Genomic DNA, 24289 nt, shown 5'->3' with positions numbered 1-24289 from the left:
TTCATTTGGCTATCTAAATTCAGTTCTCCCATGCCCATTTATTGAAAAGATTATTCTGTCTCAGTTCAGTGGATTTGGGAGCCTTATTGAAGATCAAATGTCTGTAAATTTGGTGGTCTGTCTCTGCACTCTCTATTATATTTCTTCTTTATATACATATATTTAGATAAAATTCATAATATATTTACTATTTTATATTTACACATCTCTTATTAGGAAATAGGCTTTTTCTTATTCAATTGTATTCTGATTCTTACATGAATTAAGGTGTAGAGTTGAATATTGAGGATACAGCATTATTGGGTTTTGCCTTTACCCTCCTGTCTTTTCCTTTCAACTTGTAGAACACCCTTTAGTAATACTTGTAGGGCAAGTCCCTTGTTGACTGACTCTCTGTTTCCATTTATCTGTGAACACTGTAGACTCTCCCACATTTTTGAAGGACAGTCTTGCTGGATAAAAAATTTTGGCTGGCAGCTTTTTTTTTTTCAGTGCCTTAGATATAACATACCACTGCCTTCCTGCCTCCATGGTTTTTGATGAGAAAGTGTCACTTATTCACATTGAGGATCCCTTGCATGTGACAAATTGCTCTTCTCTTGCTGCTTTCAGAATTGTTTATGTTTGGCATTTGACATTCGATTTAGTATGTATGTTGGGGTAGGTCTGTTAGGATTTATTCTGCTTGAAGTATATTGCACTTCTTGGATATGTATATTTATGTCTTTCCTTTTAATCTCTACTATTGTGCCTTTCATCCCCATAATTTCTGTTATGTTTCTTTTCATACTTTCATAAATTCTTTATGCATAAAGAAATTCTTTAGGCATTTCTCTCTGTTGTCTAGGGTTTTTATTGTGGATTGACTTGGTGTTAAGGGTCTTCTTTGATACTTGGCCTGACTTATGCTAGATCTTTAGATTAGTCTGTGTTTGGATAAGCCTGTTTTAGGTGTCCCACCCCAGGAAGCCAGAAGGGGGTCAGCCCAGAAAGGTGGGTCATTTCAGAGAAGTCCGCTTTGCCTTTCACTGGTCCAGCCGGTGGGAACTGGATTGTTGTTGACAGCAGTTCTTCCCAGCCTTTCTGTGGCCATCCCTGCGCCCCCTCCAAGGGCCCTTTTGTCTGTAGCCCCCTCAGCGGCTCCTGTTCTGCCTGGTATCTGCACACCCAGGCCCCGTGCCTGCACTTGTGGGGCTCCACTCGCTGCTGCCCTCTGGTCGGCAGTGTCTGTCCCCGTGGGCCGCACTGGCTCAGGGGCTCCTGAGGCGCAGGGACCAAGGTGGGGGAGGGTGTGGAGGTGGGGTCTGGACGGCGGTCTGGGCGGACTTGCCCGATTTCAGCATTTGTGGAGTCATTCTCCATCTCCACCGTGCACCATAGTTCAGAGCAAGTGGAATTTGTCCTTCTACCCACCAGCTCTCTGGGGGGCCTTTTCAGGAGACGTTGATGTTGCCATGTTGATGTCACTCGCGCTTTTGGTTTTAAAAATTCTTTTTCTTAAGAAAAATCCTTATCAATGACTTGTTTTTTCTTTTTTACTAGACATCCTAGTCGGTATGAAGTGGTATCTCATTGCGATTTTTATTTGATTTTCCCTAATGACTAATGATCTTGAGCACCTTTTCATGTGCGTGTTGAATATCTTCTTTGGAGAAACATCTGTTCAAGCCCTTTGTCCAGTTTTAAGTTGGGTTGTTCGCCTTTTTGTTGTTGAGTTAATCCATTCTGCCAAACTGTCTTTTAATTGGTGAGTTTAATCCTTTTATATTTAAAGTGTTTACAACTAAGGAAGGACTTACTTTAGCCATTTTGCTAACTGTTTTCTTTGTCTCTTACACCTTTTTTGTTCCTCAGTTCCTCTATTACCACCTTCTGTGTTTAATTTTTTGTAGTGTACTGTTTTGATTCTCTTCTCCTTTCCTCTTCTGTATGTATTTTTAGTTATTTTTGTATTTAGTTATCTTAGACATTGCAATAACATCATAAACTAATGAGACCCTTCTTTGAATTAATGCAAACGTGTATTGAATAGTAGTGTATAAACACTCTACTTCTATAAATTTCTGCACCCCATGTTTACATCATTGCCAGAGATGGCATCTTTCTATGTTGTATGTCTATTAAGATAGATTTATAATTATTGCTTTGTGCACTTTTTTTAAAAATCACCTAGGATAAAAGGAGTTACAATCAATATTACCATAATACTGGCTTTTATATTTACCTATGTAGTTACCTTTACCACTATTCTTTATTTCTTGTGGTTTCTAATTACTGCCTAGTGTTCTTTCATTTCTGTCTGAAGGACTTCCTCTAGCATTTCTTATAGAATCAAGCATACTAATAATGAGTTCCCTTAGCTTGTGTTGTTTATCTGGGAATGTCTTAATTTCTCCTTCTTTAATGAAAGATGGTGTGCTGGCTTGAAACTGTTAAATATCCCAGAAGAGCCATGTTCTTTAATCCTGATTTAAAATTGTAGGGTGGGACCTTTTAAATGAAGTTGTTTCTGTGGAGAAGTGTCCCACTCAAGTGTGGATGAGACCTTTTTGATGAGGTGGTTTCTATGAAGCTATGTCTCCACCCATTGAAGGTGGAGACTCTTTACTGGAGTCCTTTAGGAAGGAACCATTTTGGAAAAAGCTTCAGAGCTTTTTTGATGTTTGAAGATGCAGAAAGAAAACGCCCCAGGGGAAGCTCTTTGAAACCAAAAGCCAAAGAATGAGCAGATGCTGGCTGCATGCCTTCCCATGTGACAGAGGTGTTCTGGATGCCCTCAGCCTTTTTTATGTCAAGGTATCTTTCTCTGGATGCCTTAGTTTAGATATTTTAATGGCCCTGGAATGATGAATCTGTAACTTAAAAAATTCCCTTTATAAAAGCCAACCCATTTCTGATACTTTGCATTTCTGGCAGCATTAACAAACTAAAACAGATAGTTTTGGTGGATGTAGGATTGTTGGTTGCATTTGTCTCTTTTCAACACTTTAAATATATTATCCTGCTGTGCCTGGCCTCCATGGTGGCTGCTGTGAAATTAGCTTTTAGTCTTATTGGGAATCTTTTGTAAATTTTAGCGAGTTGCTTCTCTCTTGCTGCTTTCTTTATGTTTGGCTTTTGACAGTTTGATTACAATGTATCTTGGTGTTGATCTGTTCCCTATCTTTCATCAGATTTGGCAAGTTGTTCGCTCTTATTTATTTCAATATGTCTCTGTCTCTCTTCCCCTTTGGGAATCCTATTCCATGTATGTTGACACACTTGATGGTGTCGCAAGTGTCTTAGGTTCTGTTCATTTTTCTTCGTTCTATTTTCTTTTTGCTTCTCAGACTGGATAATTTCATTTACCTTTGTTCAGGTTTACTGATTCTTCTGTCTGCTTGCATCTGCTGTTTAACGACTCACTTATTTTCACTTCAGTTATTATTCTTTTCGGCTCAGACATTTCTATATCTTTTCTTCTCTTTTTTTAATTTTTATTAATAAAACCAATCAACATACAATGTGAACACTTTTTTTCATCACATAGTTGTGTATTCATCATCACGATCATTTCTTAGAACATTTGCATCAATTCAAAAAAAGAAATAAAAAGGAAACAGAAAAAAATTCATACCTACCATACCCCTTATCCTTCCCTTTCATTGATCATTAGCATTTCCATCTACTAAATATATTTTAACATTGGATTCCTCCTGTTATTTATTTATTTTTAATCCATATGTTTTACTCATCTGTCCATAAAGCAGATAAAAGACGCATCAGACACAAGGTTTTCACAATCACACAGTCACGTTGTGAAAGCTATATCATTGTACAATCATCTTCAAGAAACATGGCTACGGGAACACAGCTCTATAATTTTCAGGCAGTTCCTTCCAACCTTTCTCTTCTGCCTTAACTAAAAAGGTGATATCTGTTTAATGTGTTAGAATAACCTCTAGGATAACATCTCAACTCCTGTTTGTAATCTCTCAGCCATTGACACTTTATCTCATTTCTCTCTTCCCCCTTTCGGTTGAGGTTTTCTCAATCCCTTGGTGCTGAGTCCCAGCTCGTTCTAGGATTTTTGTCCCACATTGCCAGGAGGGTCCACACCCCTGGGAGTCATGTCCCATGTAGAGATGGGGAAGGCAGTGAGTTTGCTTCTCGTGTTGGCTGAGAGAGAGAGGCCACATCTGAGCAACAAAAGAGGTTCTCTTGGGGGTGACTCTAGGTCTAATTTTAAGTAGGCTTAGCCTATCATTTGTGGGGTTAAGTTTCATATGAACAACCCCCAAGATTGGGGGCTCAACCTGTTGCTTTGGTTGTCCCACTGCTTGTGAGAATATCAAGAATTCTCTACTTGAGGAAGTTGAAATTTCCCCCTTTCTCACCATTCCCCCAAGGTGGCTTTCCAAATACTTTTTTATTCACTGTTCAAATCACTCTGGGATTTATTGAAGCATCACTCTTGGCAAACCTACAAAATCGCATGCCCTTCTCAAGGTTCCATGTAACTTATGATGTTCAATTAAGGTGTCCACATAAGTTATATTAGGAAATGCCCTAGTCGAAATATAAATTTTGTACCAAATAAGCATTTTTTGCTTTAGTCTCACACATAAATTAAAGATTTAAAATATTAATTACCATCTATTTTCAACACCCTGCATTATTGACATTCCTTTGTTCTTCTTCATGCAAAGCATTTTAAATTTGTACATTTAGTCACTATCATTATGCCCTCTAGGCATTCCTAGATTATACCATCTCAGTCTTTATTGTTTATCTTTTGTTCTGATTTCATTTGTGCCCCCAGGCCTCCTCCCTCTATCATTCTCACATTCAGCTTCATTCAGTGTTCTAGTTTGCTAGCTGCTGGAATACAATATACCAGAAACAAAACGGCTTTTAAAAAGTAGAATTTAGTAAGTCGCTAGTTTACAACTTATTGTTGAAAGGCTGAGAAAATGTCCCAATTAAAACAAGTCGATAGAAATGTCCAATTTAAGGCATCCAGGGAAAGATACTTTGACTCAAGAAGGCTGATGACGCTCATAGTTTCTCTTTCAGTTGAAAGGGCACATAGTGAACATGGCAGTGTCTGCTGGCTTTCTTGTGGCTCTACCAAAAGAGACTGTCTCCAAAATGTTTCCTCTCTTAAAGGATTCCAGTAAGCAACTCCACCTTCAATGGGTGGAGACACACCTCCATGGATATCATCTAATCAAAAGTTATCACCCACAATTGGGTGGGTCACATCTCCTTGGAAACAATCAAAATGCTCCCACCCAGCAATATTGAATGAGGACTAAAGGACATGGCTTTTCTGGGGTCCACCATAGATTCAAGCCAGCACATTCAGTGTTAAAACATTATTGTATTACAGTTAGGTAGTATTGTGCTACCCATTTCTGAATTTTTACAATCAGTCCTGTTGCACAATCTGTATCCCTTCAGTTCCAATTACGCAATATCTACCCTATTTCTATCTTCTGATGACTTCTGTTCTTAACTGAAATTACTCAAGTTCATTCATTAATGTTAGTTCATATCAGTGAGACCATACAGTATTTGTCCTTTTGTTTCTGGCTAATCTCACTCAGCTTAATGTCCTTATGGTCCATCCATGTTGTTACATATTTCATAACTTTATTCTGTCATACAGCTGCATAATATTCCATCATATTTATATACCACAGCTTGTTTAGCCACTCGTCTGTTGATGAACATTTGGGCTGTTTCCTTCTTTTGGCAATTGTAAACAATGCTGCTATAAACATTGGTGTGCAAATGTCCATTTGTGTCTTTGCCCTCATGTCTTCTGAGTAGATACCTAGCATGGTATTGCTGGATCATATGGCAATTCTATACTTAGCTTCCTGAGGAACCGCCAAACTGTCTTCCACAGCCGCTGTACCATTGGACATTCCCACCAACAGTGTATAAGTGTGCCTCTTTCTCTACATCCTCTCCAGCACTTGTCATTTTCTGTTTTATTGATAATGGCCATTCTGGTGGGTGTGAGATGATATCTCATTGTGGTTTTGATTTGTATTTCTGTAGTAGCCAGGGAAGTTGAGCATCTTTTCATGTGCCTTTTGGCCATTTGTATTTCGTCTTCTGAGACGTGTCTGTTGAAGTCTTTTGCCCATTTTGAAATTGGGTTGTCCGTCCTTTTGTTGTTGAGTTGAACAATCTATATATTCTATATTCTAGACCTTTATCTGATATATCATTTCCAAATATTGTCTCTCATTATGTAGGCTCTCTTTTTACTTTCTTGACAAAGTTCTTTGATGCACATAAGTGTTTAATTTTGAGGAGCTCCCATTTATTTATTTATTTCTTCAGTGCTCGTGCTTTGCGTGTAAGGTCTAGGAATCTGCCTCCTATTATAAGATTGATAAGATATTTCCTTCATTTTCTTCTAAAAGTTTTATGGTCTTATATCTAGTGTTTAGGTCTTTGGTCCATTTTGAGTTAATTTTTGTATAGGGTGTGAGATATGGATCCTCTTTCATTCTTTTGGTAGTGGACATCCAGTTCTCTAGGCACCATTTATTGACCTGAGACTGTGCTGTCCCAGGTGAGTTGGCTTGACTGCCTTATCAAAGATCAGTTGTCCATAGATGAGAGGGTCTATATCTGAACACTCTAATCGATTCCATTGGTCAGTATATCTGTCTTTATGCCAGTACCTTGTTGTTTTGATCACTGTAGCTTCGTAATATGCCTTAAAGTCAGGTAGTGTTTTTCCCCACTGAGGATGATGTTAGCTGTGGGTTTTTCATATATTCCATTTATCCTGTTAAGGATGTTCCCTTCTATTCTCAGCCTTTGATGTGTTTTCAACAGGAAAGGATGTTGAATTTTGTCAGATGCTTTTTTCTGCATCAATCAAGATCATCATGTGGTTTCTCTGCTTTGATTTGTTGATATGGTGTATTATATTAATTGATTTTCTTATGTTGAACCATCCTTACATACCTGGGATGAATCCTACCAGGTCATGGTGTATAATTCTTTTAATATGCTGTTGGATTCGATTTGCAAGAATTTTGTTGAGGATTTTTGTATCTATGTTCATTAGAGAGATTGGTCTGTAGTTTTCTTTTTTGGTAATATCTTTGTCTAGCTTTGGTATGAGGATGATGTTGGCTTTGTAGAATGAGTTAGGTTGCTTTCCCTCCTCCTCAATTCATTTGAAGAGTTTGAGCAATATTGGTGCTAATTATTTCTTGAATGTTTGGTAGAATTCACATGTGAAGCCGTCTGGTCCTGGACTTTTCTATTTGGGGAGCCTCTTAATGACTGATTTAGTTTCTTTACTTGTGATTGGTTTGTTGAGGTCATCTATTTCTTCTCAAGTCAATATTGGTTGTTTATGCCTTTCTAGGAAATTGTCCATTTCATCTACATTGTTGAGTTTATCAGCATAAAGTTGATCGTAGTATCCTCCCATTACTTCCTTTATTTCTGTGGGATTTAGTGGTTATGTCTCCTCTTCCATTTCTGATTTTATTTATTTGCATCCTCTCTCTTCTTTTTGTCGGCCTTACCAAGAGTCCGTCAATCTTATTGATTTTCTCTAGAACCAGCTTCTGGTTTTGTTGATTTTCTTGATTGTTTTCATGTTCTCAATTTCATTTGTTTCTGCTCTAATCTTCATTATTTCTTTCCTTTTGGTTGCTTTGAGTTAGTTTGCTGTTCCTTCTCTAGTTCTTCCAAGTGGACAGTTAATTCTTCTATTTTTGCTCTTCTTTTTTGATATAGGCATTTAGGGCAATACATTTCCCTCTTAGCACTGCCTTTGCTGCATCCCATAAATTTTGATATATTGTGTTTTCATTTTCATTTGCCTCGAGATATTACTGATTTCTCTTGTAATTTCTTCCTTGACCCACTGGTTCTTTAGGAGTATGTTGTTGAGCCTCTATATATTTGTGAATTTTCTGGCACTCTGGCTATTATTGATTTCCAACTTCATTCCTTTATGATTTGAGAAAGTGTTTTGTATGATTTTGATCTTAAAAAGATTTATTGACTTGCTTTGTGACCCAGCATATGTTCTTTCCTTGTGAATGATCCATGAGCACTTGAGAAAAAGGTATATCCTGCTGTTGTGGAGTGTAATGTTCTATAAATATCCATCAAGTCTAGCTCATTTATTGTATTATTCAAATTCTCTGTTTCTTTATTGATCCTCTGTCTAGATGTTCTGTCCATTGATAAGAGTGGGGAATTAAAGTCTCCAGCTATTATGATAGAGGTGTCTATTTCTCTTTTCTGTGTTTGCTTCATGGATTTTGGAGCATTATGGCTCAGTGCGTAAATATTTGTAATTGTTATGTCTTCTTGTTGAATTGTTCCTTTTATTAATGCATAGTGTCCCTTGTCTCTTTTAACTGTTTTACACTTGAAGTCTAGTTTGTTGAATATTAGTGTAGCTACTCCTTCTGTTTTCTGATTGTTTTTTGCATGAAATGTCTTTTCCCAACCTTTCACTTTCAACCTATGTTTATCCTTGGGTCTAAGATGTATTTCCTGTAGACAGCATATAGATGGGTCCTGTTTTTTAATGCATTCTACCAGTGTATGTCTTTTGATTGGGGAGTTTAATCCATTAACATTTAGTGTTATTACTATATGGGCAGTACTTTCTTCTACCATTTTGCCTTTTGGATTTTATATGTCATATCTAATTTTCCTTCTTTTTGCCTTTACTGATAGTTTTCATTTCTACACTCTTCTCCACACCTCTCTCTCCTGTCTTTTCATGTCTGTCTCTAGTGCTCCCTTTAGTATTTCTTGCAGACCAAGTATCTCTTGGTCACAAATTCTCTCAGTGATTTTTTTGTCTGAAAATATTTTAACTTCCCCCTCCTTTTTGAAGGACAATTTTGGTCAATACAGAATCCTTGGTTGCCAGTTTTTTTCTTTTAGTAATTTAAATATATTATTCCACTGTCTTCTCGCCTCCATGGTTCTGCTGAGAAATCTACACATAGTCTTATTGAACTTCTCTTGTATGTGATGGATTGCTTTTCTCTTGCTGCTTTCAGGATTTTCTCTTTGTCTTTGACATCTGACATTCTGATTGGTAAGTGCCTTGGAGTACGTGTGTTTGGATCTCTTCTGTCTGGGGTATGCTGCGCTTCTTGGATCTGTAATTTTAAGTCTTCTATAAGAGTTGGGAAATTTTCAGTGATAATTTCCTCCATTAGTTTTTCTCCTCCTTTTCCCTTCTCTTCTCCTTCTGGGACACCCACCACACATATATTTGTGCACTTCATGTTGTCATTCAGTTCCCTGAGTCCATGCTCATATTTTTCCATTCTTTTCCCTATATTTTCTTTTGTTTCTAGGATTTTAGATGTCCTGTCCTCCAGTTTACTAATCCTATCTTCTGCCTCTTGAAATCTGACATTGTAGGTTTCCATTGTTTTTTTCATCTCTACTACCGTGCCTTTCAGTCCCATAAGTTCTGTGTTTGCTTTTTCAGGCTTTCGATTTCTTCTTTTTATTCATTCCTTGCCTTCTTTATATCCTCCCTCAGTTCACTGATTTGATTTTTTGATGAGGTTTTCCATGTCTGTTCTAACATTCTGAATTAATTGTTTCAACTCCTGTATCTCATTTGAATTGTTGATTTGTTCCTTTGATGGGCCATATCTTCAATTTTTCTAGTATGATTCATTATTTTTTTCTGGTGCCTACGCATTTAATTACCTTAATTAGTTTATTCTGGAAATTGTTCTCCCCTTTTTTACCTAGGATTTTCTTGCTGGATGACTTTGTTGTCTATCTGTTCTTTAACATTCAGTTCAGCTTGTTCTGGATCTTTAGCTTAGGTTTTTTTTAACAGATCAGAATTTTTCAGTTCTTGTTTTCTTGTTTCTTGCCCTGCCTGTATGGTGCCTATTTTACTCCTCTAAGGAGGGTCTACTTAGGTATTAAAGACCCCAGCCAGATTTTCCCAGACCAAACTGACCTCCTGTCAGGAGGAAAGAGTCACCTGCGTCAGTTTTCCCTGAGGGTGAGACCCAGCAGATTGAAAGACTTTCCTATGTAGTCTCTGGACTCTGTGTTTTTCTTATCCTGCCCAGTATGTGGCACTTGTCTGCCTGCAGGTCCCACTGGCATAAGTGATGTGGTACCTTTAACTTCAGCAGACTCTCCCTGCTGGGGGCATAGTGGAGTCGGAGGAGAGGTTGTAGTCTGGCTTGAATGGCTTCACTTTTCCAGACCCTGGTGTCTGAACTCCTTGAGGGAGGGATTCTACCTGAGCTGGGCCCCAGTCCTCTCCTGGGGAAGGTACAGGCTCTGGACAAACACCCAAATAAGCTTTATTCTGCCTATGCCTGGGGCATTTGGAGCCTGAGAAACCTTGCAGCTGTAGCCAAAGAGTAGTCAAGCCGTGGAAACACAGCCACAAAATAGAAAGAGAAAAATCCCTCAGAACAGGTTCCCCATTTCTCAGCTTTGCCAATCAAGAGCTTAAGTTGGTATGCTGCTCTGTGTATCTCCAGGTCCTATGTGCCCTCTCCTTTCCTTCAGGGCCCAGATCTTTTCAAATCCAAAAAAACCTGTTTTTTTTTCTTTTTTCTTTTTCCGTCAGTCCTGCCCCCTCTGTGCCAGGGCAAAACCCAGCAACCTCTGGTTTTACTCGAGGCTCAGCTGAGCTCGAGTATTTTTAGTTGTCAGAATTTGTTAATTAATCCTACAATTGAATCTTGGTTGGGCTCAGCCCCTGCTGCTGGTAAAGTCTCTTTCCTTTCCCGTCTGGGGAGCAGCCGGTGGGGGAGGGGCGCTGACTGCCACAGCTTGAAGAACTCATGGTTCTGGGGGCGGCTTGCAGCTGGTCCAGCTGGTCCAGACTGGGGTACACTGTGTGTCTGGTCACTTACGTGGCCCCTGTAGTTGTTGTGTACTATTCCTGGCTATTTAGTAGCTGCTCTGGGGGATGAACTAAATCCCACACCTCACTAAGCCGCCATCTTGACCCCTTCTCGGCAGACCAGTTTTTTCTCTATTTCTTTTTAATAATTTCTTTCTCTTTATTGATATTCTGTATTGGTTGAGACATCATCTCCAGTTTCTCTTAGTTCTCTGTCTGTGATTTCCTTTAGCTCTTTGATCATATTTAAGTCCATTGACTTCAGATACTCTTTGTTTGGTAAGTCCAATGCCTGAGCTTTCTTGGGACAGTTTTTGTCAATTTCTTTACTTTTTTCTTTGATTGGGCTATACTTCATGTTTTTTTAGCATGCCAGAATTACATTTTGAATATTGTGATGCACAAAAAGTTGAAAGAGAAAGAGGAGAGGAGGGAGAGAAGGAAAGAAGAAAAAGAAAAGTAAAACACTCTCTGGGTGTTTGTAGATTGGCTCTGTGGATAGGTCACTCCTTCAAAGTTTAGACCAGCCTTTTTTTTTTTTTTTTTTTTTTTTACTTAAGGATTATTTTTATTAAGATAAGTTGTGGGTTTACAGAACAGTCATCCACAAAATACAGGATTCTCACACACCATCCTACCACCAACACTTGCATTGGTTTGGAAAGTTTGTTACAATTGATGATAATACTTTTTTGTAATTCTTTTTTTTTAAACAGTAGTTATATTTGTTGGAATTGATTAAAGATTATCAAAACAGTACTATAACTATTGTCCATAGTTTACATAGGGTTTTTTTTTTGCCATATTCCTGACCTATTATTTTTTTTTTCATGCATGTCTTTATTTTATTACTCATGTGTACATACACTGGATAAACTGAGTGTCACGATCACATGGCCACATGATAAAAATTATCTAGTTATACAGTCATTACCAAAAATCAAGACTACTGATCACAGTTCAACATTTTCAGGTATTTCATTCTGGCTACTCTAGTACACTAGAAACTAAAAAGAAATATCTGTATAATGAGTCAGCAGTCATAATAAGGACTCTGTAACTTCTCTGCCCTAATAGAGTTCCAAGTTAAGTGAAATAAAAGAAGCCCCTTGTGGCAATCCTTTGCAGAAATCCCAATCAGGTCAGAACAGACAAACAAAATTCCTTGGGGACTTCTGGGAAGGTGACCGACTAGAGTAGATCGAGATTAGCCCTTCTCCACAGAAAAGTTAGAGAAGGGCAGGAGGGCGAGGTGACAATTCGCGAGTATGGCTGACCTGGGAAAGCCTTCTGCACCATATGTGGCAGGCCTGGTTGCAGAGGCTGAGGAACTGAGAGGCAGAAAGCTGGAGCCTGGCATGAAGGCACGGAGCTGTAGAGCCCGTGGGAGTGCACGGTTCGGAGCATGGGACTAGGACGTAAGCCAGGCCGTGTTCCTTGGGTGTGCCACCCTCACCAGTGCAGCCCCATTACCAGCGACTCACCCCGCATCCCATGCACCTGAACCTCATCCCCCTCTCCCATTTCCTGGGCTCCAGGCACCCCCACCCCACCAGCCCCCAGTGCACATACCTGCCCCCCACCCCTACCCCAAGTGCAGCCCAACCCACCTCTCCTGCACCCCTTCTGAGCACTACTTCCCCCTCCCTGTTCCCTGCAAGCTGTTGCTAGCACATAAAGACTGCAGTAACCTCCATACCTAGGCTACCCTCACCCACTCCTGCCCATAGCATCGCACAGCCTCACCCCATCCTCCCTGAGCTCTGCGCATCAGTTTATGCCACTCCCAGGCCCACGCATGCGTGTAGGCCCCCGGTCACATCATTCAGCTCTGGGAACCGCACTTTACAGCAGTTGTAGAACCATGCATGCGCACAGCCCTCAGCCTCACTTCCTAGCTCTGAGAAAGTGCCAACTTGTGCAGCCAGGTCACATATGCCCCAATCCACTAAGGCATAATGCCAACCTGCTGCCACAGCTCTACACGTGTGCACAAAGGGCCCCATGCCCTAAACCAGCACACACTAGGGTTATGCCCCCCAGACTGGTGCACCAGCACAGCTACATCCTCCCTGGCCGCTGGGCACCCATGTTCACAAGCATCAATGTAACATCTCCAACCTGCGTCTATACCTTCCCTGAAACAAATCACTGCACTGAGTGCCCACCCTATACCCTGCTCCCTACGGCACAACCATCCCACAAACACAAGGGTTTAGATTACTAAAAGAAATTAACTCCCAGAGTAAATCAATCAAGATATTTACATGTGACAAAGACAACAGAAGATCACTAAACATATCACAATGCAGACAGATATAGCCCTGCCTAATGACCAAATTAAAACACCAGAGGAGACACAGATGTTGGAACAACTAATCAAAGATGTTCATACAACTCTACTTAATAAAATAAGTATGATAGCAAATAACATAATAACAAGTATAAGATCAAGAAGACAGTAGAAGATCACAAAGGGGAATTTGAAAGAATAAATGGAAAATTAGCAGAAATCACAGACATTAAAGACTCTATTGACCAAATAAAAAACATACTAGAGGTACACAACACCAGATTTGAAGAAACAGAAGAAAGAATAGGTGATGTATAGGACAGGATAATTGACTTTGAAGACTCAAAACAGCAGATGGCAAAAAAGATGGAAAAAATTGAATGAGAACTCAGGGAAATGATAGACAAAATTCCTTAGGAACAAGGTCCACTCTGCCCCCTCCAATACTAGATGCCCACACTGGGAACACAGGCTGCCATCTTCCAGACCACAGAGGTGGAGCCAGGGCCAGGTAAAACACCACAAACACCCCAGATGCCTCCCACCTGCTTCAGTGGCCCTTGTTTTGCTCTCTAGTTCCTAGCAGGATTCTGGTCCAGAGTGCTCTGATCTGGTTTCTATATAATGTTTTCATTCTTGTTAACTCAAAAACTTATCTTTGGGGTTTAGGTCATGGCATAGAGTAGGCATGGATTTTTCCCCCCTTTATACATAGTAGATAAAGATTAGGGCACAGTATCAAAATCTTTGTTTTATTATTTTTATCAGCCATATTCAACATCAACACTGTAATTCTTCATTACCAGTGTTTGCATACACTTAGCTCTGTGTACCTTTTAATAGAAATTGTATTAATAGTTGATTTCCATTAAGTTTAGACTGCCCTATGACCACTTAATTAGTTGTTTGACTATAGATAATTTTTGAAATGAATGTTATTTCTTCTACATTTAGAGTAGCCATATACAGTTATCCCTTCCACATTGTGACTTTCCCCATCACGGTTTCCATATATCATGGATTGGCACGAGAAATTACAAGAAACAGAAAAAAGTGATGAACCAAAGAAAAAAGAATTGTTAGATATGCTTTGTTTAGACAACATGGCTGCTGTGGTTGGCCACCATTGCTGCATTAATGAGAGACCATAAGGCACATAAAAAAATAAAAGGAAATCCATGAAGCTGTTGTTACAGCAATACTAAGTACTACAAAGCATTTGTATGCAACACAAGATCTGCATCTCTCTTGCATAGAAAGTGCAACATTCTTTGGGTGCAGGATTGTTATAAAAACGGCATTCCAGTAGACTCTGGCATCATATGAGAAAAGGCCAAGTTCTTATATGATTCCCTAAAGGAGAATGAAGGTGAAGGGTCTTCCCCTATAGATTTTCAGGCCAGCAATGCTGGCTTGAAAATTTTAAGCAAAGGTTTAGCCTATGCAATATAAAAGTAATAGGAGGGTCAGCTACTGCCCATCAAGAGACAGCTAAAGAGTTTCCTGAAACCTGGGGAAAAAAACATTTTGACATGGATTTTCTAGATTATGGGAGTACCATGCCCCTAATCCCTGTGAGTGAAAGGGATAACTATAATTTATTATCCAGTGTAGGACACTTGAAAATGAAGGATGTGCTCTTAATTTTTCTGGGGTGATGGCTGTAAATTGGAACTGTCCCAGACAAAGATACATATGTGGTCACCCTGTCAGTGGAGTGAAAGATATTTGTAGAAAATATCAACCATATTCAGGCAGCTGACACACTCATGCTGGGAAGCTGAACTCTCAGCAGTCTAGAGCTGTCATTCAAAATCATTGTAAACCTGTGTACCTGAGGGTAAGTATATGACCCAGTGCCTTAACACGGATGTGAAACAGGCACAGTATTGTGGTTCATGTTTTAAGATGAAAGTGTAAATGTAGGGGGCTCTTTTCCTGAGGTAGTGGCAGGTATTTTTCTTAAGCAATAATGGAAGGAAGTTAGTGGGCTGATTAAGATGTGGAAGTATTACAACCCTCTTCTCCAGGGAAATGAACGGTGCCCTTTCTAGCCTGTTTGGCTTTCCTTATCAGAAAACTAAGATTAAAGATAAAAGTAGAAATAGGATACTCCTGATGTCCTCCTGTCACCTTTAAGGAAAGTTTCTTCCCTTATGTGAATCGTGCCTCTTGTGTTTCTTTGGTGTATTATCCAGAAGCTAATACACTAAACTGTCATGGAGTAATTGAACAAATACTTTATTGTTCCTAGTGCTTAAACCATTCCAATAATTAATTAGATCTTGAGGGAAATTTTCTAATCCAAGTTATAGGATATTAGTGGTTTATTGGCATGGTGTTCTCTGATTCGTAAATAGCCCTCTTTATACTGCCCCCTTTTAGTCTTCTGGCCTCTGTTAATTTGTTCATTCACTGAGCATTTATTGCGCATGTAGCAGGTGCTGTGTGCTAGGCAGTGACGGTGCAGTGGTACCCAAGCATACTTGCTGTCCTAGAGCAGGTGACATACTTGCTGGCCTAGAGCAAGAAGGGGGAAGTTATTCAAGAACTGTTAAGCATCTGAATGGACTAGGTCATCAGGGATGGCTTCTCTGAGGAAGTAACAGTTGAACTTAGTCCTAAATGATAAGAACCCAGAGAAGTAGAGTGAAGAAGGGTCCCAGCAGTAGAAATGGCAACTGTAAAGGCCTTGAGGAAAGAATGAACTGGGCCTATCCAAAGAACACGTCTGTGTGGCTACAGCATGGTAAGATGGAGGGGATGTGGGGAACGTGGGTCAGAGGTGAAGGTGAGAAAGTAGACAGCCATAGAGCCCGCGAGGAGTCTTTGGATCCTATTCTGCAGTGGGAGGTCATGGGGAAGTTTTATGCCGAGTGTACCATGGTCTGATTTACATTTTTAAAAGGCCCCTCTGCCTTTAAGGAGGCAAAGTAGAAGCAGAAAGAGCCCATTACGAGGCTTTTTAAAAATTCTGTTAGTTGAGATATGTTATTGGTGTGGTTTAGGGTGGTATTGGATGGTTTTTTTTTTTTGGATGGATTTATTTTATGTTTTGAGGTAGATCAGATTGGATGTAACCCTGGATGGAATAGGAGGTGAACAGAGTAGATGGACCAAGGAAGGCTCTTAGGTTTTTGTTGTGAACAGCTGGCTGGATGGTGATGACATTTATGGTAAGATGTGGAAGACTGGGAGAAGACAGAGTTTTAGGGATGGGCATTAAGATTTCCATGATAAATTTGAGATGCTCTTTTTGTTTGCCAGCTACTAAAACAAATACCATGTAATGGATTGGCTTAAATAATAGGACTTTATTGGCTCACGGTTTTGAGGGTAAAAGTCCAGCATTGAGGTGTCAGCAAGGTGATACTTTCTCCCAGAAGGTCACAGTGTGCTGGGGCTGGCTGCCAGCGAGCCTTGGCTCTTTGAATTTTCTGTAACACGATAGTGTGCATGGAGGTGTCTTCTCTGTTTCCCTCTGGGTTCCGTCAGCCTCCAGCTTCTGGCTGGTCCCCATGGCTCCTTTCTCGGGCAGTCTTTGTAAGGTCCAGTAACAGAATCAATGTCCCACCCTGATCCATTTGACCACAGTGCAGCTAAAATAACCTCATTTAAATTAAAGGTCCTGTTTACAAGGGTTCACACCCACATGGTTGGATTAAGGTTGAGAACATGTTTTCCTGGGGTATATAGTTGAGAACATGTTTTCCTGGGGTATATAGTTGCAGGTTGCCGCAGATGCTTAGGCTAGAGAGAGACATATTGATTTTCTGTAGTGTACCATTTTGATTCTCTTCTTTCATTTTCTCTGTATTTTTAGTTATTTTCTAGTAGTTACCTTTGTGATTACAATTAACATTTTAAACTAATACCCTAATTTGAATAATGCCAACTTATTTTCATTAGTATACAAATCCTCTACTCCTTTACTTCGCCATCCCTCCCTTTTAATAATGGTATTGTCTCAGATTACATTTTTATACATTATATTCCATTAGCATAGATTTTGATTATTGTTTTACACACTTGCCTTTTATGTCATATACAGGAAAGAAGCAGTTATAAACCAAAAATACAATAATACACTGTTTTATATTTACCTATATAATTACCTTTACCAATGTTCCTTATTTTTTCTTACTGCTTCAAGAAATTGCCTAGTATCCTTTTATTTTAGCTAAAGTTCTCCCTTTAACATTTCTTCTAGAACAGGTCTTCTGCTAATGAAATCTTTCATCTTTTTTTATCTATGAATTTCCTCATTTCTCCTTCATTCTTGAAGTATAATTTTGCTGAATATAGAGTTCTTGGCCAACAATTTTTTTGCTTTAAGTGCAATAAATATTTCATCTCACTACCAGCGGTCCTTGATGGTTTCTGATGAGAAATCTGCTGGTATTCTTATTGAGGATGCCTTGTCCATGACAAACTGCTTCTCTCTTGCTACTTCCAAAATTTGCTGTCTTTGGATTTTGACATTTTCACTGATGTGTGTCTGTGTGGACCTCTTTCAGTTTATCCTGCCGTTTGTTGCGATTCTCGAAGGGATATATTTACGCCCTTCCTTCTATATTTCCTCAAATACATTTTCTGCCCCTTTCTCTCTCTCTCTTGTCCTGGTACTCCCGAAATGCATGTCGGTGCCTTTGATGGTGTCCCACAGGTCCCTCAGGCTCTTCCTTTCTTCTTCTTCTTTTTCTTCCTCCTCTTCCTCCTCCTCATTATTATTATTATTATTAGAGAAGTTCTGACTTTACAGAACAGTCATACATAAAATACAGGATTCCCATATGCCACCCTATGATAAACACCTTGCGTTGGTGTGGAGCATTTTACAGTTGATGAAAGCGCATCTTTATAATTGTACTATTAACTGTAGTCTGTGGTTTAACTGGGGGCTGCCTAGTTGTGTACTGTCGTTCCATGGATTTTCTTTTTTAAGCTTTTATTCTGTTATCAAAAATACAACTTAACATTTCACCTTTTAACCATATTCGGATATATATTTCAGTGTTGTTATTTACATTCACATTGTTGTGTGACCATCACCACCATCTGTTACCAGAACATTGCCGCCATTCTAAATAGGGACTCTGTACATTTTAAGCCTTAACTTTCTATTCTCTATTCCAACATGGGATCATCCATATTGTCACATGTATCAGGACTTCACACCTTTTTATGGCTGAATAATGCCCCATTGTATGTACAACCACATTTTATTTACCTGTCCATTTGCTGGACACTTAGGTTGCTTCTGTCTTTTGGCAAATGTGAATAATGCTGCTGTGAACATTGGTGCAAAGATATGTTTGTGTTCATTTTCTTTTTTCTTTTTTTTGGGTGTGTGCATTTTCTTTGTGTGTGGGTGTGTGTGCACTTTTTTCTTTCTCCTCCTCATACTGGATGATTTTAATGGTCTTGTCTTCAAGTTCACTGTTCTAGTTTGCTAGCTGCTGGAATGCAATATACCAGAACTAAAATGGCTTTTAAAAGGGGGAATTTAATAAGTTGCTAGTTTTTGTTCTAAGGCCTTGAAAATAATCCAATTAAGGCAAGTCTATAGAAATGTCCAATCTAAGGCATCCAGGGAAAGATACCTTGATGCAGAAGGCTAATGCAGTTCAGGGTTTTTCTCTCAAGTGGAAGGGCACATGGCGAACATGGCAGCATCTGCTAGCTTTCTCTGCAGGCCTCTTGCTTAATGAAGCTCCCAGGGGACGTTCTCCTTCTTCATCTCCAGAAGTTGCTGGCTGGTGGACTCTGGTTCTCTGGTCATTCTGAAGCTTTCTCAATTATCTCTCCTCTTTTAAAGGATTCCAGTCAACTAATCAAGACCCACGTGGAATGCGTGGAGTCACATCTCCCTCTGTTCAAAAGTTAATACCACAAAGGGCGAGCCACATCTCTGTGAGAGAATCTACGTGAGACAGTTTTTAATCAAGTTTCCAATTTAGAGTTCTGAATAGGGATTAAAAGAAATGGTTGCCTCCACAAGATGGATCAGGTTTAAAACATGGCTTTTCTAGGGTACATAAGCCTTTCAAACTGAGACAGATTCCCTAAGGATGGCTTCTGTCGATTTGTTTTTTGTTTTTTGTTTTTTGAGAACGGACCATACATTCTTGTTTCTTTGTGTTTTGTAAATTTTTTGTTGAGAACTGTACATTTTGGGTAGTATATTGTTGTTGTGATGCTGGAAATCTAATTCTTTCACTGCTCTGAGATCGCTGTTTTTTCTTGTTGAGGGCTGTAACTATGAGTCTGTGACTTTTCCATACTGTTTTTGCTCACAAATAGGAAAGCAAAGAGAAAAGAAAAAAAAAAAGAAAATGAAAAAGAAGTACCACCTCTTTAAGACTCCCCTGCCGCTCGTGCCTGTGGAGGCTGCACCAGTGGCCACCCCTGTGCCTGCCCCATCCATCAGAGTAGTGACCACAGTGAGACCACCTTCGGTGTCCGGAGGACCCATTCCTTACTGCTCCCCCTGAAGTCAGCCAGCTGCACCAGGACTGCTGGCTGCTGTACCTGCAATTACCCGCCACACGGGTAGGGGCTGGGGAACGGTAGCTGCCACACAGAAGGTGAAATTCAATGATATTCACCGATATTTGCAGTCCTGTTCATCCAGCTCTTCCCTGTAGCTGCAAGTGCTGCTCTAGACTCCAGAATTCCAAAATGGTTGGTTCAGGTACTTCCTACCAGTTGTTTTAGTGGAGGGAACAATCCCATCTTCCCACAGTCCCCTCCTCTAGACAATTTTTAAATGTTCCCAGGAGATTTTAATGTGCATCTAGGATTGAGAACCACTACACCGAAGATTCTTTAAGTTCTAAAAACATAACAAATAAAATCATGGCATAGAAAAGTTTTCATTATATTGCATATCTAAAAAAAGTCTTTAATGGCTTGGGCCTTATTTTTTTGGGGGGGTGTTATTATAAAAGTAATGTTATATATTTTTAGAAATCAGAAATGATTTATAGTATCGAGACAAGTTATATTTCATGCTGAATAAATAAGTGAATAAATAATGTAAACATCTGATGGTTCTATATATTATAAATCTGTGAAAAAGTATCATTTGGAGAGGAAATCTTACACCTTTTTGATAATGATTACATTAATGAAGTCTGCCCTGCTAATTACCATCCATGGGTTAGTTTTATATTTTTACTTGTGTTCTAGTAGCTGTGTTTTTCCAAAATTAAATGACAAACTGCAGTTGAGGGTGGTGAGGAGGAACCCCAGAGGGCCCAGCCAGTCTTCTGTAATGAAGTTGTCATTATGCTACCAAGTGCATTATCAGTCCTGAGTTGACTGTGTCAACTAGATTAAGAATGGTCTAGAGTGGCGTTGAATATTTTTGTAGCTTTCCACGGTGTAGCTCTCTGAAGTTGTCATACACCCAGCTGTATCTAGTGCTTTTGCAAAGGCGTGGACTGGTGATGCCCCGTCAAGACCTTGAACGTGCCGGAGAGCAACACATGTGACACGGGCAGCCAAGCACAGAGACAGTGTTGCACCAGAAATCTCGAGTTCTAGCTCAGCATTACCAACAACTCATTCATTCTGAGTCACCACGCATATTCCTCACCCATTCCTGTCTGCTGTACTGGATCTTGCTTTGGACCTAATTTTAAAACAGTATCTTAAAAGGGTCTAAGAAATAGACCTAGCCTTTGCCAAGTTGGCCAGCAGCCTCTTTTGTTGTATATTAAAGTTGGCAGGTTTAGTCCTTGCACTTTGATTTTTTATTCCACTTAGTTGGCTGGTATCCATTTCCTAAAACAGCTTCTTAATCTAATTTTTCCAGGTTGTCATGATTTTAAACACTTGTCTTGTTCTGGAATCTCTATGCTTGATGTTTTCTTAACTCTAAAAGGATGTTATTCATGGCTGACATAGTAGAGGAGAGTAAATTGACAGCATCAGGTTATTACAGAACATTAGCTAACTAAATTGGGCACTGGCTCCTTTCAAAAGGCTGCCAATCAATTTTTGGTGATATTTTACTATTGTAAAATGAACTTTGCGTAAGTAGTGTTAAGTCTGTTGTTTTAATTTCTGTTGTGGTAAATGTTGATGGATATAGTCAACATAAACATAAGATCTTTATGGTCCTTTAAGTTTGAAAAATGTGAAATGATTCTGAGACTAAAATGTTTGGAAACTACTATACTAAATATTTATGTACATTATTTAAATTGGTTGACATCATCCTGTACATATTGTTTAAACTGCTTTTTTTGCTTAAAGTAGGTTTCCCATGTCTTGATTTTTAGTAAGTCCATAATATTCCATCATGTAGTTACCATACAAATGATTCTGTGACAAATTTTGTGTACATTATTGGTCGATTTCTTATGGCAGTTTGTTTTAGTCTAAAAGGATTTGTCTCAGTTCATTGACATTTCTACTAATTGTCTGGCCTCTGCAAAGCATTGGCATTTGGGGGGGTGGGGGAAGGACTAAAAATATGCTTCCAGCTAGTCAGAAAAGAGTTAACACAATGTATCCGAGACTGCCTGTCCTTAGAAGGTTAACCCTTGGCTGGCATCTGGGAGCTTGGCTGGTAAACACTGATATAAAACTTTCCCTACATGATAAGAGCAGCTCCCTGTGCCTAAACTGCTTGTATAAACTATGCGGTTTATGCTGAACATCTGCTCTCCTTCTGGGAGTCTGGAATTTGGGTGCCTGCCAGGCAGAGGGCACCTGTGTGCCCAGCCCCAGCACTGGGCCTCTAATGAGCTTCTCTGAGACACAGCTCTGCATTCCTGTTGACAAAACTCAGTGCTGGAAGAATTCAGTGTGTTTTGGGTGACTCCACGTGGAGAGGACTAATGGGAAACTTGCACCTCATTCCCTCCTAGCTTGGAATCATGGGCTTTTTCCCTCTGCGATATGCCTCTGTGCTGGGTAGGTACAGTATAGTAGGTACAGAGTGGAAGTGTAGTTAGCAAGATAGAGAGGAGGGAAATTGGACAGGGGTCAGAGAGGGTTACACAGGGGAAACAGCCAGACAATCCCTTGAAGGATAAATGTAATTTCATCAAATGAAAGAGAAGGCTGGGTCCCTGGTAAGCAGATAACATGGGTTAAGAGGGATAAAATTCAAAGTGCGTTATCATAGTGCCACATAGTTCAGTAATGTTGAAGCAAGAAATCTGCAGTTACTGTCCAGGCTATCACATGGTGTACCTTTCTAAACCAGAAAACCCTTAAGTGACTCCCAGCCTGACTCTCCAATCTCATCTTATATGAGTGGAAAGATGAATTATGTGATGGTCTGGAGAATAATTGGAAGAAGTACAAGAAGGCATGGTGTGCTTAGCCCATCTACATTGAATGTGATTATTGAAATGTTATAAGTCTGCCTTTTTTGTTGTTGTTTATTGTTTGTTTCCTCCTTTTTCCTGCCTTCTTATGGGATACTTGGACATTTTCTAGAATTTCCTTTGGATTTATCTATATATTTTTTCCCAGTGGGGTTAATTACCTTCAGAATGTTATGCCACCAGCACCACCATCCATTACCAAAACTATTTCATCACCCCAAATGGAACTTTTTATGTTGAAATAATTTTACACTTACAGGACAGTTGCCAAAATGATAAAATACCTATACAGAAAACTCCAGTATACCCCCTGTGCTGGTTTGAAAGGAAGTATGCCCCCTAGAAAAGCCATGTTTTAATCAAAATATCATTTCATAAAGGTAGAATAATCTCTATTCAATACTATGTGTTTGAAACTGTAATCAGATCATCTCCCTGGATGATGTGATTTAGTCAAGAGTGGTTGTTAAACTGGATTAAGGGACGACATGTCTCCACCCATTTGGGTGGGTCTTGATTAGTTTATTGGAGTCCTAATAAAAGAGGAAATATTTTGGAGAATGAGAGATTCAGAGAGAGCAGAATGACATAGCCACGAGAAGCAGAGTCCACCAGCCAGCGACCTTTGGAGATGAAGAAGGAAAATGCCTCCCAGGGAGCTTCACGAAACAGGAAGCCAGGAGAAGATGCTAGCAGATGACGCTGTGTTTGCCATGTGCCCTTCCAGGTGAGAGAGGAACCCTGACCGTGTTCACCATGTGCCTTTCCAGATGAGAGAGAAACCCTGAACTTCATCGCCCTTCTTGAACCAAGGTATCTTTCCCTGGATGCCTTTGATTGGACATTTCTATAGACTTGTTTTAATTGGGACATTTTCTCAGCCTTAGAACTATAAACTAGCAACTCATTAAATTCCCCTTTTTAATAGCCATTCCATTTCTGGTATATTGCATTCCAGCAGCTAGCACACTAGAACACCCCCCAACCCAGATACCCAGATCTACCAACTTTTAACATTTTGCCATATTTGCTCAATCATTCTATCTATTTGTTTTCTAAACATTTGAGAGTAGGTTTTGTACATCAGGCCCCTTGAATACTTAATACTTGCATGACTTTTCCGAAGAGGAAATTATTCCTTATGCAATTAAGTTTGGGAGGGATAGGGGGAAGTGCGTAAGTGTAAGTGAGAAAATTCATCTGGGATATTATCATCTGAAGACTCACAATCTGAGGTTCCTGAGATCTCACTTACACGATCAATTTCACCAACATTAATAGAGCATAGAGTGATACTGCCTGTGTCTCTACATCCCTTTTCTGACTCGTATGATAATTGTGAAGTGTATTCCTCTGTCAGTTGCCTTTTCTTTGCCATTAAGGATACAAAAAGGAAAAATTCTGAATTTTCAGTGAAGGTTACAAAAGAGTACCATGATAACATTTCTATGCTTCTTTTATACCATCTTGAAAGATGATGCACTATTTTGAGCTCCACAATCAGAAAACTGAAAAATGCCATGACAGTAATGTTTTCTTTTTCTCTGCATTAACTTTCTAAGTAAGTCCATCGCTTCAATCTTCTTTTAATTTTTTTTTAAGCATTGGTTAAAAATTGATGATTGGTGATAATTGATGAATAATTATGACAATAGTTTCTAGGACAAAGAGATGGCAAAACGTTTTAGGCTGTAGGAAAAATAAGATCTGAGACCCCATGGGTGTTGTTTATCTGCTGCTGCACAGTGAGCTGGGTCTGTGATGTCACTG

The 24289-nt window shown here is 39.5% G+C and overlaps 1 protein-coding gene across 9 annotated transcripts in view; it reads left to right on the top strand.

Moving 5' to 3' along the window:
- Window positions 1–24289, top strand: part of MGAT4A (alpha-1,3-mannosyl-glycoprotein 4-beta-N-acetylglucosaminyltransferase A) — a 139188-nt gene that overhangs the window by 44933 nt on the left and 69966 nt on the right. For 2 of the 9 annotated variants that reach the window (XM_077133832.1, XM_077133833.1), the window contains one exon: window positions 23247–23332. The exons of the other annotated variants lie outside the window; for them this stretch is intronic. The gene's annotated coding sequence lies outside the window, so the exon portion shown is untranslated. The remainder of the gene's footprint in view (window positions 1–23246; window positions 23333–24289) is intronic. 9 annotated transcript variants of the gene reach the window in all.

This window comes from Tamandua tetradactyla, chromosome 17 (genome assembly GCF_023851605.1).
Source record: "Tamandua tetradactyla isolate mTamTet1 chromosome 17, mTamTet1.pri, whole genome shotgun sequence".
Classification (NCBI taxonomy): domain Eukaryota; kingdom Metazoa; phylum Chordata; class Mammalia; order Pilosa; family Myrmecophagidae; genus Tamandua; species Tamandua tetradactyla.
The sequence above is the reverse complement of the archived record's forward strand: the minus strand, read 5'-3'. Positions and strand labels throughout refer to the sequence as shown.